We start from the raw sequence: 18,644 nt of genomic DNA, 5'->3' as shown, positions 1-18,644 counted from the left end.
CTTCCATTCCAATGCATCTCCACATCATACGCACCTAAGCATTTGCCTAAGCACCTACACTAAGTGCAAAAGAGCTCACTCCAGACCCATGGAGGCGATGCGCGTGAGCGGCCAGCGGCTGTGCCAGATGGTCCACGATGTCGGCCTGCGGCATGGCGTCGAGGATCGTCTCCAGACGGTGTTGGAGACCGGCTGGTGGATGGCCGCCGTCGATGCCAACTACGACTCTCAGTTGGACCAGATGATTGTTGCCACCACCAACAAGTTCACCGTCCTCAAGAAGCTCGCGGACGACATCGCCGTACTCCTCCAGCCCGCGCGCCCGGGCTCCTCATTGCCTGCCACCCTAATCGGCCTCCATGGCCGGAATCTCTTTCAAGCACTGGTGGCCCTACGACTGCCCGCCGACGCCACGAAGAATGTCCACCTGGAGGTTGCGCTCGCCGCGAGGCGCCTCGCCCTGCAAGAATTCGTCGACCTACACATCCACGTGTACGAGCAAATCGTGTACATAGGTATCTACAAGGCCAGTGAGGACGCTACGACGTTGGCCTTCCTCAACCGGCTGGAAGCCTTGGATGCCTTTGTTGAGAAGCACCTCGACCTCGCCACAAAAGCCGCCGCTCCTTAGCCGCGGGTCGGTGGCCCGACGCACTAAGTTGAGGAGGAGGAGGTCGTACGTTGATGGATGCATCTTTCTTCTTGCCTTCTGTAACCACCACTGCGATCGCATCATCATCGTGGCCTTAATTCTTATTGTGGTGTTGCATTTTCGTTCTAGTCAATACCGACATGTGCGATCCCTTTACTTAATTATATGCATCACTGTAACTAGTACTCCATCCGTCAATTTATAAGTTGTGCTTACCTTTTCCATCAACTTCGTGCAACGCGCGGGCATCTTGCTAGAAGCACTAGAACATGTCGGACCGTGTGTGACCAAACCGACGATGCGCCAACCTAGCTACTATGTATCCTGCTTATCTGGCGGAAATAGCCCCGCCCTAGCATTTCCAATCGTTATTTCTATCTATCGATCGTGCCAAGGAGCAGAACCAAAATGTTACAATTTATACATGTTTCTCTACTCCTACTCCTATAAAAGACTCAGTTGGTGATGGTGGTGTGTCTGCCATCCGTCGTTTCTGACCATTAGATCTGCATCTAACGGCTGTGAGGTAAGTTGTGGCATTTTTGCAAAAATAGCCCACTTCTCTGCTCCAATTTGCAGAAAACCCCTTATTATCTTGAAAGCAACCACATCCCTTCCTCACCTCATCAAAACAGCCTAAGAAATATATACTCCTATAAAAGACTCAGTTGGTGATGGTGGTGTGCCTGCCATCCGTCGTTTCTGACCATTAGATCTGCATCTAACGGTTGTGAGGTAAGTTGTGGCATTTTTGCAACAATTGCCCACTTCTCTGCTCCAATTTGGAGAAAACCCCTTATTAACTTGAAAGCAACCACATCCCTCCCTCACCTCATCAAAACAGCCTGAGAAATATATTTTGAGTGAAAAGTACTCCCACCATTCCTAAATATTTGTCTTTCTAGAGATTTCAATAAGTGACTACATACGGAGCAAAATGAGTGAATCTACACTTCAAAATATGTCTATATAATCCGTATGTGATAGTCCATTTGAAATATCTAAATAGTCAAATATTTAGGAATGGAGGGAGTAATATATTAGGAGTATATCAAAATACGAGTGATTTCTTTCAAGTTTGTGAACAAGTACTACTATTCTACTACTTCGGATCTGTCGCAACGCACGGGCACATTGCTAGTAAAAGGAAAAGGCATGCCGCGTTCGCGTCGCACTCCCCCACACACGCCCGGGAATCGGGAGTACTCCACGGCCCGTCCGGCATGACACATAGCTTAGGGAAGGCGTGTTGCCTAGCATTTTCACTTTCATGTGGGACCGCTGTTGAGCAAACCGACTATTGGCAAACCGCACCCCGCCCGCCGCCGGGTTGGAAAACAGAAATGAGGGGAAGATCTAGCTTTAGCACGGAAGCCAAGAAATTTGGTGTCAGATGGGGCTCGTTGATAGAGTAGGAGCATTCCGTACTACTCTGCTCCTACTAGTACCAAGTTTGTACTATACACCTAGTACTACCACTATACAACTAGTAGGTACGTGCACGGCACAGCATTGTAGGAACAAAAAACGGGAAGATCTTGCTTTGGGTGATTTATCTTTTTTTTCTGTCAACGTAGTATGAATAATATGATGTGGGGGGCACCCATGAAGCTTATGTGGCTTGGTTGCATGGCTACGAAAGGTTAGAGAAAAATAAATAGATAATGTGTTTAGAGTGCACTCCACTAAATAGATATACTTTGGATCCATTGCAACGGGCCGGCACATCTATATCTATACCCCCTATATAGTGTGTGAATAACTTTGAAAGTTGGTCGTTGGATGAAGCCAATCCGACGGTACAAAGATGGCAAATCCGAGCACTACTGGCCGTTGGTATCATCTAGATTCCACCAGATTCTGCCACATGTTGAATCTAGAAGACTCCATGGTTGAACTTCATTCATGACTAACTTTGCCACAACTAAGCTTAGGCAAAGTGTGTCTGAAACAAAAAAATGTGGCTAACAAAATGGCCACCACAAGTGTGGCAAGATTTGGCAAGAAGTTGAGTCTATGACATGTGGACCATGTAGCTAGAAAAGTGTGGCAAGCCACAAGTGTAGCAATGAACCAAACACATGCCTGGTGTGTTTGGTAGGGTGTATGAAGGGTGCATGATCCCAAGAGTTCCCTTCTCGACCCATTTTTGGGTGTTTGGTAGAGTGTATGGAGGATGCATGAGTCCACACTAGATTAGCACAAATACACTAGAAGCATGCATGAAGAGAGCATACATGAAGAGGGGCGTTGAGTTGAGCATGCATGAAGAGGGAACAACTATATTGAGACGAGAACGCAACCAAACACACTTGTGGCACGCCTAAGCTTAGGCATGGCAACCTTAGGCTACAAACCAAACCATAACTTTGAAAGTTGGTCGTTGGATGAAGCCAATCCGACGGTACAAAGATGGCAAATCCGAGCACTACTGGCCGTTGGATATCATCTACATTCCACCAGATTCTACCACATGTAGAATCTAGAAGACTCCATGGTTGAACTTCATTCATGACTAAATTTGCCACAACTAAGCTTAGGCAAAGTGTGTCTGCCACAAAAAATGTGGCTAACAAAATGGCCACCACAAGTGTGGCAAGATTTGGCAAGAAGTTGAGTCTATGACATGTGGACCATGTAGCTAGAAAAGTGTGGCAAGCCACAAGTGTAGCAATGAACCAAACACATGCCGGCACGCTTAAGCTTAGGCGTGGCAACCTTAGGCTGCAAACCAAACCATAACTATGAAAGTTGGTCGTTGGATGAAGCCAATCCGACGGTACAAAGATGGCAAATCCGAGCACTACTGGCCGTTGGATATCATCTACATTCCACCAGATTTTGCCACATGTAGAATCTAGAAGACTCCACATGTAAAAGCATAATGCACAAACCACCAGAATCTCATGCGTGCAATGCACGTGTACCTTACTAGTAGTTGTAGTAAGAAACAAATTCTGGGTTTGGCACGAGCTCGTATTGTGGGAGCACCACAAGGCCTGCCGCAGGAGTTACATTTCCCTCTCGGGGCCCACGGTGCCGAACTTCAATGGCTTAGTGCCCGGCCTATGAGTCAATGACATGCGGACCTTAAATGCGGCTGACCCACATGTCATTCTCATGGTGGTGGTGTGGTTCGCGACTCACTCGTTCGAGATGAACTGGCCGGTGGTGGCGTGGCCGTGGCGAGGGTGCCACAGCTGGGCGTCGGGGCGTTACGAGGCGTAGATGGCCACACCGGCGGGTACTACCTGTAGTACAGAAGTACTCCAGCTGAGGATTGATGCCCGGGACGAAATGTGTCACAGCCCCTGGATGAAAATTCGATGGTGCGGGACGTGTGGTGTCATGGGTTCGTGCGGCGTCGTGGGAATCGCGTGTGGCTGTGGTAGAAACTTGATGCTCGCCGCATTTAAGGTGGACCACATGTCATGCACACAAAGGCAGAGGGGCGGTGCGGCCGAGTGGGGTGAGGCGCACGTCGGGGGACGTGGTGCCGTGGGTTGGAGCGGCGTCGTGGGAATCGCGAGTGGCAGTGGATGAAACGTGATGGTCGCCGTAGTTGAACTTCCATGGACAAGTTGTCATGTCTATGGACACATGCATTGCATACCGATCACTAGAAGGAGTAGTAGAGAAAGCTAGGCAGATAAATAGTTCCTTATAGTCAAGCGGACCCACGCTACTACTTGTTCCAAAGACATGCACACCATCGAAATAGTCCATCTATATCAATATACATAGAGAGGGAATATTTTTTTACAAGAGAGGAAATAGTTCATCCATCCATAATGCCCTGCTGCTGGTGCATCTTCTTCTTCTTCGTCTTCGTCTTCTTCATCTTCTTCTTCTTGTTGTTCTCATTTTCTGTGGGAGACGGCTTCGCAACAAGCTCTCTGGACCTTGCAGCTATCTCGAAACTCACACGGGCATCGAGGGCAGCATATTTTATCCGCTCGTACGTCAAGGGATAATTCTCCCATCCAGACGACCTTAATGCCAGCGTCTCATCACCCTTCTGAAGATTTGTTCCTAGCACAAAATTTGCTACGTCGAATAGGGATGGTGTCGGTTTATCACAATCTTCTACATGAATTTTTATTCTGGTTTGTAGGTCAGTGATGCTTTTCAAATCAAGGTTGTACGGCGCCAACTTCTGCTTGTCCCCTGCGATGGCTGCCCCACCGAAGTATATGTCCTCCCGAGACAAGAAATCGTGAAGCTCACCTGGTATGGAGGGCGCGTGTATGATGTGGTACACCAAAACATCATCTTCGAGGCACAGCTGAAGGACAGCGGCGCGTTGGATCTTCCCAGTGGCACGCTCCATGTACTCTGCATCGAGACCGATGACATTCATCTCCACCTTTTGGAGGGAGTTGGATACATTGTTGATCCACTTCCGAACAACCCTTGGGTTGTCGGTGACTGTGGCAACTATGCTCAACGAGCCTTCGACGAGGACATGTTGGACGCTAAAAACCTGCATCTCGATCTCTTTCGCCATTTGGAACCGCTGGACCGGAGGGCTATGGTTTGGAGAATTAGGATTAGATGGCTAATCTAACTGAAGAAGATGATTATTTATAGGGGCTTCGGAATTACTCTAGGAGGATGTGAAGAGGTTAAAACAATGTGAATGTAGTGTGGTTTGGATGCAAATGAAGATCAAGGAGTAGTGAAAAATCCGAGGAAAATCGGTTCCCGATGGAGAAGTAAATGGGAGAAGTTATGCGCATGCATGAGGAGAGGTGCAGTGGTTTGACTGCTGCATGCAATGGATTGGACAGGCTCTTCGGTTGCCTTTTCTCTCTCCCACGCGCACAGAGTGGCCCACTTGCATGCTGCAGTTTATTGGCTGGAGTCGGGCTGCAGCTGCTCATGCGTACGCTAATTAATGCTGTGAATGCGGGGCATGGAGGGAAATGGGCGCATGCAAAAGGGTATATACGCAGACTAATTAGAGAAATACTGAAAAAATTTATGCGCAGACAAAAGAGGACCGGAGGGAGTACTACTCATGTTCCTACTGCGGTTAAGGAATATGCGGTTATCCTCAAAAAAGAAAAGCCCTTCTTCGCGCTTCCGCATGCACAAGAATTTGGTTTTGCTCGCAATATGGATGATAGTGGAGGATGAAGTGAACCCAGAGGCATGCTAGCACGGGGGTGTACTCATGTTCCTACTACTCCTACTAGTAGTAGTAATACAACTGTGGTACACTTGATGGTCAAAATACTATTATTCATCCGGTCCTCACAGTGAAGTGACAAGACCCTGGGCCCGAGGTGACACCAGTCCAGGCGGCGTGTCCGGGTTACCAAAGTCAGCCTCACCTTGTGCACTGTGCAGTCACTATAACCGCCGTTGTATAGCATGCCTCGCCTCGTCTCCCTCTCCCCTAGCACCACTCCATCTCCATCTCCGTCTCGCCGGAGATCCTGAGGTCACTCTTCATTATCTCACTGTGCCCCCGCATACCCTCGCCTCGCTCGCCTCCCCCAGTACCACTATTCCCTCGCTAGCCGCTCCAGCACCGACAGCCTTCTCCCCTGTAAATCAAGCCCCCCAAAACCCCACCTTCCAAACTCCACCATGGTCGAACGCGAACCGCGCAGGATCCATATGAGCCGCAATTGGAGCTATCTCCCCAGTGACGTCCTCGACCTCTGTTGTTCGTGTATGGATATGTTGAGCGCCCTACGGCTGGCTGCATGCTCGAGGGGCATGCACACGGTCATCGTTGAAGCGAGGCCTAAGCTTTTCAAGACACCCTGCTTGCTGCTATCTGGTCTTGTGAGATTGGCTCACCATGATACGGAGGCGTACATGATGCCCCTCGACTTCAATCAGATCTCCATTAGCCGAAACTTCTTTGCAGGTATGTAGTGGGTCGCCGTACATCATTTCCCTCGACTTCGATCCGATCACCATCGCCCGAAACTTCTTGGCAGGTATGTACTGGGTCGGCATGAACTCCCACTAGATGGCTGCCGTCAGAGAAGACGGCAAAAAGTTGGTGCTCGTGAACTTCCAGACCTCCCATGAGATTATCCTTCCTCCGTTGGATTATATAGAGTATTACCATCGCGGTCCTAGTCATCTAGATTACCGCGTCAGTTGGACGGACCTTGTTTTGCAGAAGATTGTAATCTGCCAAGTGCCCACATGACATGCAGATTACGCAGACTTCAAGCTAATTGCCTTGTTCGACAAGGGACTCGCCTATCTTTACGCCGGTGCCTTCTTTAGACGGAGACAACTCAGTTCGCAGTGGATCGTCGTCAAAGCTGATACACACTTCTGTGATGCTATTGAACACAATGGCATCATCTACGCGATCGACAAAGCAGATGGCACCACGTATTGCTGGGACGACGTGTGTAAGTTGTTTCCGTCTCATGTTAATGATGACGCCACGACACTGTTTGAACTTTTTGTGATGATTGGCATATCCCTGTTTGAGCAGAATTTGAGTAGAACTATGGCAATGTATTAGAGACGCCGTAAATCAGCTATATTTGGAATGAGTTAATTCATGCGATTGTGATCATGTCATTACAGCCAATTTGTACCCCTGAATAATCAAACGGTTAGGAATATATGGATATTCTCCTTATTTTACAGTAATCTATATACTACTACTAAATATGAGTGTGTATCAATGGCCATGTTAGTTTCCTCATTTTCAGGATGTAGAAACATGCACCTGTGACGCCCCGAGACCGACGCTTCAGACGCCTTTCATGTTTTTCGTTGTCGTCATGTGTATTTATTTGTTTGTTGCATCTCATCTCATAGCATCATGCGCATTGCATCCGCAAGTTTTCTTAAAACTCGTGGTCCGGTCGTAGTTCCCGCTTCTTCATCGCCTCTGTTGACCTTTCTCAGTCCGACCATTCTTTTGTTGCCCGATCGTTTGACCCTCTCTACACAATACTCAAAACCCCTCACGCTCGTCCAAAAGCTGTCCAGACCCGTCTCAGGCTGGCGTTACCGATGGGTCCGGATCGTCCCCAAACATCTATAAAACATCTCTGTTTTCTTAATTGGACTTCCTAACCTATATTTTTCTCAGCCATTAGATTACGATCGTAGGGACGTGATACTCCCTAACCTAATTTCATCTGATATAAATATGAGCCCAACCCTAAAATCTAGGGACATGTCCCATCGATCCCTCTCGGCCGCCGCCACTGTCTTCCTCGGGATCTCATCCCGATCCAATCCACCAACCAGCGCTCCCCCATGTCCCTCCTCGATCCCCATCACTCGCAGCCACCCACAAATTCATCCAGTCACCGGGACGCTTGTCGGCGCGAGCTCCTCCCGAGGCCAGCCACCGACCACTGCACCACCAGGACACTTCCCCGTGCCCAGATACTCCACCGCCGCCTTGCTCTGTCCTCTCCGTCCTCCCGATGTTGAGCAGCACCAGCAACCCCGGGCATCCAACTCCTCCCGTGGCGCCCGTCCTTCTGTCCCCGAGCAAGCCGCAGCTCACCATAGCCAGCAGATGAGTACAATGCCGCCCGATTCCCTTTCCCACTCTCCCTTCCTGACCTCTCTTCCTCTCTTGGAACAACAGCTGCAGGAGCTCCGCCGTGGCCATGGAGTCCCAAGTCCCGTCGCCCTCTGCTTCGAGCTGCTCCTGCGCCTCGATCTCCTCCAAGACCGGCCGGATCCATCTTCCTGCGCACGGATCCGCCCGTCCGCTCCTTCCCGCCGCTCGCCGGAGTCCCACGCATCCCTGTCATCGCCGTTGGCTGCATGCAAGGTCGACCCTGCATCCTCGACCTCACCGAGATTCGCCGCCTTCGCCTGCTTCTGCCACGCCCGATCCGCGTCGCCGGCCCCTCCCGGAGTCACGCCAAGCCCCTCGCCGCGCCGCTCCTCTGTTTCGTTCGAGCAGAGGAGCTCAAACCGCTCACCCGCGTTGATCGCCCGCTCGCCCGCGCCGTGGACGCGTCGTCCTGCTGCGTGGGCGACCTGCTCCTCCGCGGACCCAGCAGCCGCGCCAAGTCCGTCGCCGTTCCCGAGTCCCCTGCTGCCATGAACGCCAAGCCAACCTTCTTCGAGCCCTGCTTCCCCTGTAGGCGGCCCTTGTTTGTCTCCAGCCGCGCGCCTGCATCGATGGGGTCAACGCTCCCAAGCGCGTTGACTACGCCCTGCCTCGCCCCGATCTGCCTGCGTGGCCCGCAGCCAGCGCCAGGCCTCCTCTGCTTCCAGTCGGGCCTTGGCCCAGGGTGAGCATCACCCGCCCCTCTCCTATGCATGTTGGGCCAGCCAGTTTCGGCCCGTGTTGTTTTTTTCCTGAACGAATTTGCCTATTAATCCAGTGAACGACAGATTTGCAGAAAACCCCTCATACATCATACATTTAATAACTCACAAACCATGCATCGGATTAAAAAGAATCATATATGAAAGTGCTTAGAAATTCATCTAGATTCATAATATCCAACTTTCATCCATGTTTAAAATGTTTAAAATGATGTTTGCATTTATTTTGCTAAATGCCATGCTAAAATGTTTTATTTCATAACTAAATAACCGTAGCCCCAAATTTAATAAACTTTATATGTAAATGGGTGGAAAATGCATAGATTAACTTGATGCACTTTGTTTTACTGTTTAATAACATTAAAATATGTTTTAGGGCAGAACAGTAACTAATTTGAAAAATGGACATGGGGATTTTCCGGAATTGTTGTTTGTTGTTCCGGCCTCATTTAAACTTGCCTAGATAGGTAGTTTTCATATGCTTCACCCCTTGCCATGTTTAATAACATTTAATATTGTTGGGTACATAAAAGAGAGAGAACTAAATAATTGATGTGGTGTTTCGTCAATATGCAACTCGTTGCATATTGAGCTCCACTTAACTTATAGTATTGTTTGTGCACTTTGCCATGCCATACCTATTTAAACTGGGCATGCATCATACTTGATTGTGCATCATGCCATGTTTATGCTTGTTGGTTTACCATGTTGTTTGATTCTTTCTGGTTGTGCGTCTTCTCGATAGTTTCGGTTATGTTGCGGTTGTGAGGATTCGTTCGACTACGTACGTTTGTCTTCTTCATGGACTCGTTCTTCTTCCTAGCGGGATTTCAGGCAAGATGACCATTACCCTCGATATCACTTCTATCTTTGCTTTGCTGGTTGCTCGCTCTATCGCTTCGCGCTACCTATCACTTGTTATATCATGCCTCCCATATTGCCATGTCAAGCCTCTAACCCACCTTCCTAGAAAACTATTGTTTGGCTATGTTACCGCTTTGCTCAGCCCCTCTTATAGCGTTGTTAGTTGCAGGTGAAGTTGAAGATTGCTCCATGTTGGACCATGTTTATGTTGGGATATCACAATATCTCTTATTTAATTAATGCATTTATATACTTAGTAAAGGGTGGAAGGCTCGGCCTTATGCCTGGTGTTTCGTTCCACTCTTGCCGCCCTAGTTTCCGTCATACCGGTGTTATGTTCCTTGATATTGCGTTCCTAACACGGTCGGGGTGTTATGGGCCCCCCTTGTCTCTTCGCCTAAAGTAAAGCTTTCCTGAGGAGGTCCAACATTGGTTTTCCATTTGCCTGCCACCTATTTTCTTTCCCTTGGGAGTCGCCCTCCCGAGGGTCATCTTTATTCAGCCCCCCCGGGCCAGTGCTCTTTTGAGTGTTGGTCCACCTACCTAGCAGTCGGCGGTGCCGCTCTTTGGCTATCGTCCACTTTGCATAGACGGATGAGTCCGTAGATAGGGAGCGCGCGGCTCTGGACACGGGTTCGACTCACCGGGAGATCTCCTTGGGATAGTTTTCCTTTCCTCGAAGAGCTTGTGCACGGGATTCCGAGGATACTCGGGGTGTCCCGCGATGGAGGATTGTCTCCACGGATCGTGAGCTTGTCATGGGCTAAGTTGGGACACCCCTGCAGGGTTTAAACTTTCGAGAGCCGTGCCGCGGTTATGTGGCAGATGGGAATTTGTTAATATTCGGTTATAGAGAACTTGACACTTGACTTAATTAAAATACATCAACCACGTGTGTAGCCGTGATGGTCTCTTTCGGTGGAGTCCGAGAAGTGAACACGGTTTGGGTTATGTATGAACGTAAGTAGTTTCAGGATCACTTCTTGATCACTTCTAGCTTCACGACCATTGTGTTGCTTCTCTTCTCGCTCTTATTTGCGTATGTTAGCCACCATACTTGCTTAGTGCTTGCTGCAACTCCACCTCATTACCACTTCCTACCCATAAGCTTAAATAGTTTTGATCTCGCGGGTCTTGAGATTGCTGAGTCCTCGTGAGTCACAGATTCTACCAAAACAGTTGCAGGTGCCGATGATACTAGTGCAGGTGATGCAACCGAGCTCAAGTGGGAGTTCGATGAAGTCCTTGGTCGTTACTATGTTTCGTTTCCGGGTGATCTGTAGTGGAGCCCAGTTGGGACGATCGGGCATCTAGCATTTGGGGTTGTCTTCTTTTATTTTGGTTCCGTAGTCGGACCTTGATTGTACTATGATGATGTATGTTTAATTCATATATTGTGTGAAGTGGCGATTGTAAGCCAACTCTTTATCCCTTTCTTATTCAGTACATGGGATTGTGTGAAGATGACCCTTCTTGCGATAAAACCACCATGCGGTTATGCCTCTAAGTCGTGCCTCGACACGTGGGAGATATAGCCGCATCATTGGGTGTTACAAGTTGGTAATCAGAGCCATCCCCGACTTAGGAGCCCCCTGCTTGATTGAATCGCTGACATTGTTGAGTCTAGGACGGAAATGTTTTGAGTCTTAGGATTATATATATCGGATAGTAGGATTCTTTTTACTCCTCAGCCCCTTCGTCGCTCTGGCGAGGTCTCCTGACGTAGATGTTTTGACTTTCCTCTCCTCAAATTTCACTAAAAAAAATTAGGATCTCGCGGGTATCTTGGGATCGTTCCGATATTATTGTGACGAGAACATTGTTCTTGGTGCCTCCTGATATTTAGGGGTTGTGGCAGTGTCCCGGGGAGTTGAGCTCCGAGGTGTTGTCGTCACAATTTTATCGTTGCAGTTCTGGAATACCTGAGTTTTTTGCCGACATCGAAAATCTGTTTTATGCAGTTGTTGGTGAGATAACCTCGACGCCACCCAGTACTGGGGCGGGAGTTTGGGAGTATTGCCATAACTCGTATAACGGATGCTTTTCGAAGGTTGAGGTACACGATTTCCGAAGGTTTCTTGGTTATGTGTTGACGGGTGGATACAACTGGATGTAGGGATTGTTAGTTTGGGTGAGATATATTGCTTCCCCTGTATCCCCAACACCAGATTGCATAACCAGAAAATCTCGGGAGTTTATAGGTGGGAATTCAAGTAGCTTCTAGAATATCTTTTCGACGGATGTATGATTTGAGATTGGGGTCCAACATCTAGTGGATCGCTTTTCACGGTCGATTTACAGTGGTCGCGAGGCGTCCTAAAGAATCCTTGGCTATGCTGATTCGGGGACGTCTTGTTTGTCATTCGTGACGTCCGCTGTACGTCGTGCCCGTGGGGCCTCATCACGAACACTTTGGGCGAAATCTCTATCATATGTTTGTTTCCGGCTTATTCTGCAAGCCAAATCCTTTGTTTTTGTTTTGTTTTGTGGTATTCAAGTTGCTTCAATGCCAAGTGTTGATTCTATACCTTCGCTAAACGGTGTTCTCATATTTCTATGTGGATGCTAATCCTTCTTGATCATCAAGGTTGTCTTTTCAATTCTTTTCCAACCGGCGTGTTTCTCTTCAAGTGCATCCGATCATTCCAACATCTGCAAGATCAATTCTAAGTTCTCTCAATGGTGTTCGTTTCATCCGTCCCAAGTTGTCTTTGTTTTTCCCACCCTTTTTCTTCAAGGACTCAGATTTCTTAATCAAGTATCCTTTTTATTGATGTGAAGTCTCTTCATTTTTTGTTCAATCTATGTTTTACCCGGTGTCTCTTATGAAGATGCTAAGGGAGCTTCAAGTTCGTCACTCTTCACTCGTTTTCTTCTCCGGTGGATCCAATTCAAGCTTTCGGTGTTGATCATATTCCTTTCTCGTTTCAAATGTTTTCTCATGCCGGTGCACCTCTTAATCATCCACCTCTTGCTATTCATGTTTATCTAGAGTGCTGAAGATATCTCTAAAGATTCGTGTTTCCACTCCGCATCAATTCTAACTATTTCGAGGTTGTTATCTCATTCAAGCCATTTAATTCAACAAGTGCAATCTCTCTTTTAAATCGTTCAACGGTGTTTCTTTTGAGTGGTCCCTAACCCACAGGTCTTTTCCAGGATCTTACCCGACTCTTCTAATTCTTCCCGGAGCTATTCCCAAATTCATTTCAAAGTTTGACGTAAGGATGAGTTATCATCAGTCAAATGTCTTTCTCCAAGATTTTCCAAATTCTTTTCATTGTTGTTTCAATCGTTCTAATTTTCATTCCGGAGTGCCTCAACAATTTATGGTGGTGTTTCTCATCATCTTTCTCAACATTTGAAGACCGAAGAAGAGTTTCTCCTCCAAATCTTATCCGTTCTCTCAAAGATGTGAAGTTCAAGCTTGATGCCATCCTCTCATAATGGTTTTCAATTGTGACAATTCTTTTTCACCCATCCGAAGCATTTTAGGAGTCTTTTCGTTTTGATTCTCCGAAGGCCATCATCTCAGAATGAATTTTCATTCTCAATTTTCAACTCTTGTTCTCCAAATCTTACCGGTGCTTTGTTCCAGTATTCTCTAGTCAGCTCGTGATCTATTCGTTCTCATGTATCTAAATTCCGCCAAGTATCTTTATTCGTTTTCCAATTCTTCCCGGTGAATTGTGCCTTTGCTACTTTCATTTTCAATTCTTACGGTGGTTCATTCAAGATTTCTATTCCTTTGTTATCATATAAATTTAATCGTTGTTTAGATCCTAACGGTGGTTCGTTGGAGACCTTCTCAAGTTTACGCTATATCTCTCTTAATCCTTTCTACGAGAATAAGTAGTATGCCAAATCCGTTGCTTGTCATCAATTTAAATTGATGAAGGATATGCATAATGTAATTATTATTCTTGTTTCATCCAAGTGTTTAATTCTTTCAACCGGAGTTCGTTCGTGATATCAATATCTCAGTTATATGTTGTCCATCTTTTCTTTCCGGAGTTTCAAGTTTTTCCGCATTATCTCATCGCGAAGCCCCATCTAAATCATCGCAAGGCTTCACTTGTGTTTTCAACTTCTCTTTCTTTCTACCATCCTTTTATTACCGGAGTTCTTCATGAAGGCTCTACATGGTGATTCGTCAAGGATTCTTTTCATTCTTCAATTGTTCTTCAAGATTTCTCTCGAAGTTATGATCCGCCAAGCTATACTCAAAGATAAACATGGTGTTCAACACATGTTTTGTTTTGAGGAGTTCAAGCATTCTCCATCTTGCATTCCGAAGTGCAATTCTTCCTACCTTATCTTTTGAGGTGGTGTTATGTCCTTCTTGACAATTTCCATCCATGTTCCATGTTTCACATGTTGTCAAGAATGAGGTATTTTAAATGCTTTAATCTCTTTGTTGCAGTTATCTTGTGTCATATTTCACCTAAAGCCTTCCCTAAGAAATGTTGCTATTGTGGTGCTTATCTATGATCCAAGTTTTCTCCTTAATTATCACCTCGGTGGAGGGAGCTTTCTAGCTTTTCTCGCTCTCAATCAAATCATTTGTTTCCGTTAGTGGCCGGTTGTCACCTCATTATTTTGAGATGTTTTCGGAATTTGAAAATTTTAATTTCATTACTTGTTGCGCGTGCAATATTTCGTTGGATTTTAACGTAATACAACTTTATTTTGATATTATATTTAATCTGACTAGAATTTTGGATAAAAATATTTCGGATCCCATAAAAATGTGGGATTTTTTTTAATTTTGTATTGAGCGGTTGGTTGAAATTATTAATCGTTGTCCTAGCTAGAAAATGGGTTGTACTTTTAACAAACTGTAAATGGGTTGTAGTAAATTCCATTAGAATAAAAAAATGGGCTGTACATTCTTACAAATCGCAAATGGGCTATATGTTCTCTGCCACACACTTGTGGGCCTTCTAAGTTGACGCGTCCCCTAAAAAAAAGGAAGTTGACGCGTATGCAAGGCTTTGTCAACAACACACGGTTTTGGTAGCTGTAGCCGTTGGATGTCCATCCAACGGATGTCGTGCTTCTTCTTCAATCTCGGATATTCTTGCTTCAGCCGCCCAAAAAATGATTCCTCCCCCTGACATCTGGGGCGCACCGTTTCGGAGGCTGACCTGTGAGCCTACTAAGTTGACGCGTACCAAGGGCTTTGTCAACTTAGTCAATATAAATGATTCTAGCTGCAGTGATCGTACGATGTCTATCCAACGACCGTAGTGCTTCTTCAACCTCTGGACTTCTTGCTCCAGCCGCCCAAAGCAGCGCCGGTCGTGCGGCGTGCTCCTACCTCCCGTGGCCGGCTGTGATGCCGCGGAGGCCTCACCGCCCCCTACTACTCCCACCGCTGGCCAGGCCATCCCTATACTCAACCACACCCCCTGTTATTCCGCGGCGACGGCAGCCTCACACCGCAGCCGAACCAGTGAACCCTCGTACTCCTCTCCGCGCGGGCTTCCACTGCCGCGTCTTCCCCGGCTCCGCGTCGTCCCCTTCCTAGGCCTCGTCGTCGTCCACCGCCCTGGTGCTCTCGGTGCGGCGTGGTCAACGTGGTCAAGGAACGGCTTCCATCGGACGCGGACTGTACGTGGAGAGGCTGACAGCTGTGTCCATGACGGCAGCAAGGAAGTGCCTCCTTATTACGCGGAAAATAATGATTCCTCCACCTGACAGCAGGGACCCACCGGACGGGCCACCGTATTTCGCGAAAAAAACGTTCCCCCCGCTGTCAGCTCGGACCCACCGGAAGTGCCTCCTTATTACGCACAAAAAAATGAATACTCCCCCTGCTAGTTGGGACCCACCTTGGTGGGAGGCTGACTTGTGGGCCTACTAAGTTGACGGGGACGGAGTGCTTTGTCAACTTAGTCAATATGAACGATTCTAGCTCCAGTGAACGTACGATGTCAATCCAACGGCCGTAGTGCTTCTTCAACCTCTGGTCTTCTTGCTCCAGCCGCCCAAAGCAGCGCCGGTCGTGCCGCATGCTCTTGCCTCCCGTGGCCGACTGTGCTGCCGCGGAGGCCTCACCGCCCCCTACTATTCCCACCGCTGGCCAGGCCCTGCGGCGACGGCAGCCTCACACCACAGCCGAACTAGTGAACCCTCGTACTCCTCTCCGCGCGGGCTTCCACCGCCGCGTCTTCCCCGGCTCCGCGTCGTCCCCTTCCTAGGCCTCAGCGTCGTCCACCGCCCTGGTGCTCTCGGCGCGGCGTGGTCAACGTGGTCAAGGAACGGCTTCCATCAGACGTGGACTGTACGTGGAGAGGCTGACAGCTGGGTCCACGGCCGCAGCAAGGAAGTGCCTCCTTATTACGTGCAAAATAATTATTTCTCCACCTGACAGCGGGGACCCACCGGACGGGCCACCATATTTCGCGAAAAAACGTTTCCCCCTGACTGCTGGGACCCACCAGCTACATCTTCGCACGCAAGGAAGTGCGTCCGGGCAAAAACAAAAAAAATGATTTGCCCCCTGACAGCTGGGACCCACCAGCTACATCTTCCCACGCAAGGAAGTGCCTGACTGTCGGGACCCACCTGGTTGAAGCGTATGTAGTGTTGTCATTCTGGTCGCGAACGTGTACATACATACTAGTCGATGTAGAGGCACGCACGTGTCGTAGTAGAGGCGCGCACGTAGCATGTACACGTACGTACAACGGCCAGGGTGCAAGAAAGTAAATACGGCCACGTATGTACATACGAGCGGGGTATCGAACGCCTACTCGCGCGTACGTATGGCCAGGGCTCGTGAACATGGCTGGGTCGGAACGGAGAAACAACGTCATCGTCGTGTTCATGGGGAGCCAACCGGCTGGGTCGGAACGGAATGCGTCGTCGTGTTCATCGGGAGGGCTTGGACGGAACAGCCGATGGAAACGAGGCCTGGCGTACCGCAGAACGGAGAAACGGCCTTGTGTTCAACCGGCCACGTTCGAAACGGGATCCTGTTCATCGGGAGGGGTCTGGCGTACCGCAAAACGGAGGAAACGGACCTCCTACGGTCGAAACGGGGGTCCTGTTGATCGGGAGGGGTGTGGCGTACCGATAAACAAAGGAAACGGACTTGTGTTGGAGCGCTACGGTCGAAACGGGGGTCCTGTTCATCGGGAGGGGTGTGGCGTAACGCAAAACGGGACTCCACGGGATACTGTTCATCTCCACAGTCGACCCCCTCCAGCCTCCACGGGCTACTGTTCATCCACCATCGACCTCCTCCAGCCTCCACCTGCGACTGTTCATCCACGGGCTCCTGTTCATCCAGCCTCCACCGCGCGCTACTCCACCGGCTACTGTTCAACCAGCCCTCTCCACGGGCTCCTGTTCAACCACCCCTCCACGGGCTACTGTTCATCCTGCCCTCCACCGTCTACTGTTCATCCTGCCCTCCACGGGGTGGTCCTGTTCATCCAGCCCTCCACGGGGTCTTGTTCATCCAGCCCCAACCGGCTCGATCGATCGGGGTACTGTTCATCCAGAGGCAACACCACGGGGTCCTGTTCATCCACCCCCACCGGGAACTGTTCATCCAACCCCCCCCCCCCACAATGCTCACTGTTCATCCAGAGGCAGCATCGATCGGCTTCAGTTAGCAGCAGTAGCGAAGGAATCGCTCGATCGGGTTCAGTTAACAGCCATCGATCGATCGCTCGGGTTCAGTAACGCGTAGCCTACAATGCAATCGCTCGGGTTCAGTTAGAGCCCAACGCCTCGCTCGGGTTCAGTTAGAGCCCAACGCCTCGCAAACACGCGCGTACGTACAAGAGAAACGCGCATCGCTCGGCCCCCGACCACCCACCGTAACCGGGGACTCCCCGATATTTTCTGTGCCCTCGCTTCTTCCACGGTTTTTTCTGTCATGGACGGCCCAAACAATGTCATGCAGCTGCGTCTCCAGCCCGCCCAGGACGAAAAGCCCATTTTCTGTCATGATTTTTTGTCATAGAAGTAGGATCCCACCACATCTATGATGATACCGAGTTTTGTCACAATTATCGTCATAGAAGTGTCATAAGTATGACCAAAAAAAATTTCGTTCGGCCCAAAATGTCACGGATGTGTCTTTTTTTGTAGTGCATACAAGTTACACAGAATCGGCCCATCAAAGGCCCATTCTAGATTTGACAATTTCCAGCCCATCGTCAGTTCCATCCCGTTTACGGCCCGCTACGCCTTTGGGCCCAATTACAGCCCGACCTTCTTTCGGCCTGTTAGCAACCCATCATCAGTTCCAGCCCGTGAACGGCCTGGTACGTCTTTCAGCCTTTTCTCGGCCCATTCCTCAGTTGTGCCAACTTCTAGCCCATTGTGACTTTAAGCCTTTCCTCGGCCCATTAGGTAAACGGGCCAATTTCTAGCCCATTTTGTCTTTCAGCCTGTTAACGGCCCGCACAACAGTTGGGCCTATGACGGTGCAACCTGATTTTGGGTCCATAAGCGGCCCACGTTCAGAGATCACAATTTTAGCCTGACGTGACTTTCGACCTGTTAGAAGCTTTGTTTGCAAATTGGGCCTCTTCTGGCCCAAAACACTTTTGGCCTCTTACTAGCCTGTCATGTAAAAGTGCCGAGACAAAATTGACATTTATTTTGGCCTGCTAGGGCCCGCGGGCCATTTCCATTTATACGACCCTATCGAGCTTTTGCCCTGTTAACGGCCTGCTAGGGCCCGCGGGCCATTTCCATTTATACGGCCCTATCGAGATTTCGGCCTGTTAACAGCCTGCTAAGAGCCGCTGTTACGGTGGGCCCCATCATTTGGGATCCACTACATATTAAGTTGACTAGCCCAATTAAAGGCCCGATTTGACTT

The sequence above is a fragment of the Triticum aestivum genome, chromosome 7D, assembly GCF_018294505.1.
Source record: "Triticum aestivum cultivar Chinese Spring chromosome 7D, IWGSC CS RefSeq v2.1, whole genome shotgun sequence".
NCBI lineage: Eukaryota > Viridiplantae > Streptophyta > Magnoliopsida > Poales > Poaceae > Triticum > Triticum aestivum.
The sequence above is the reverse complement of the archived record's forward strand: the minus strand, read 5'-3'. Positions refer to the sequence as shown.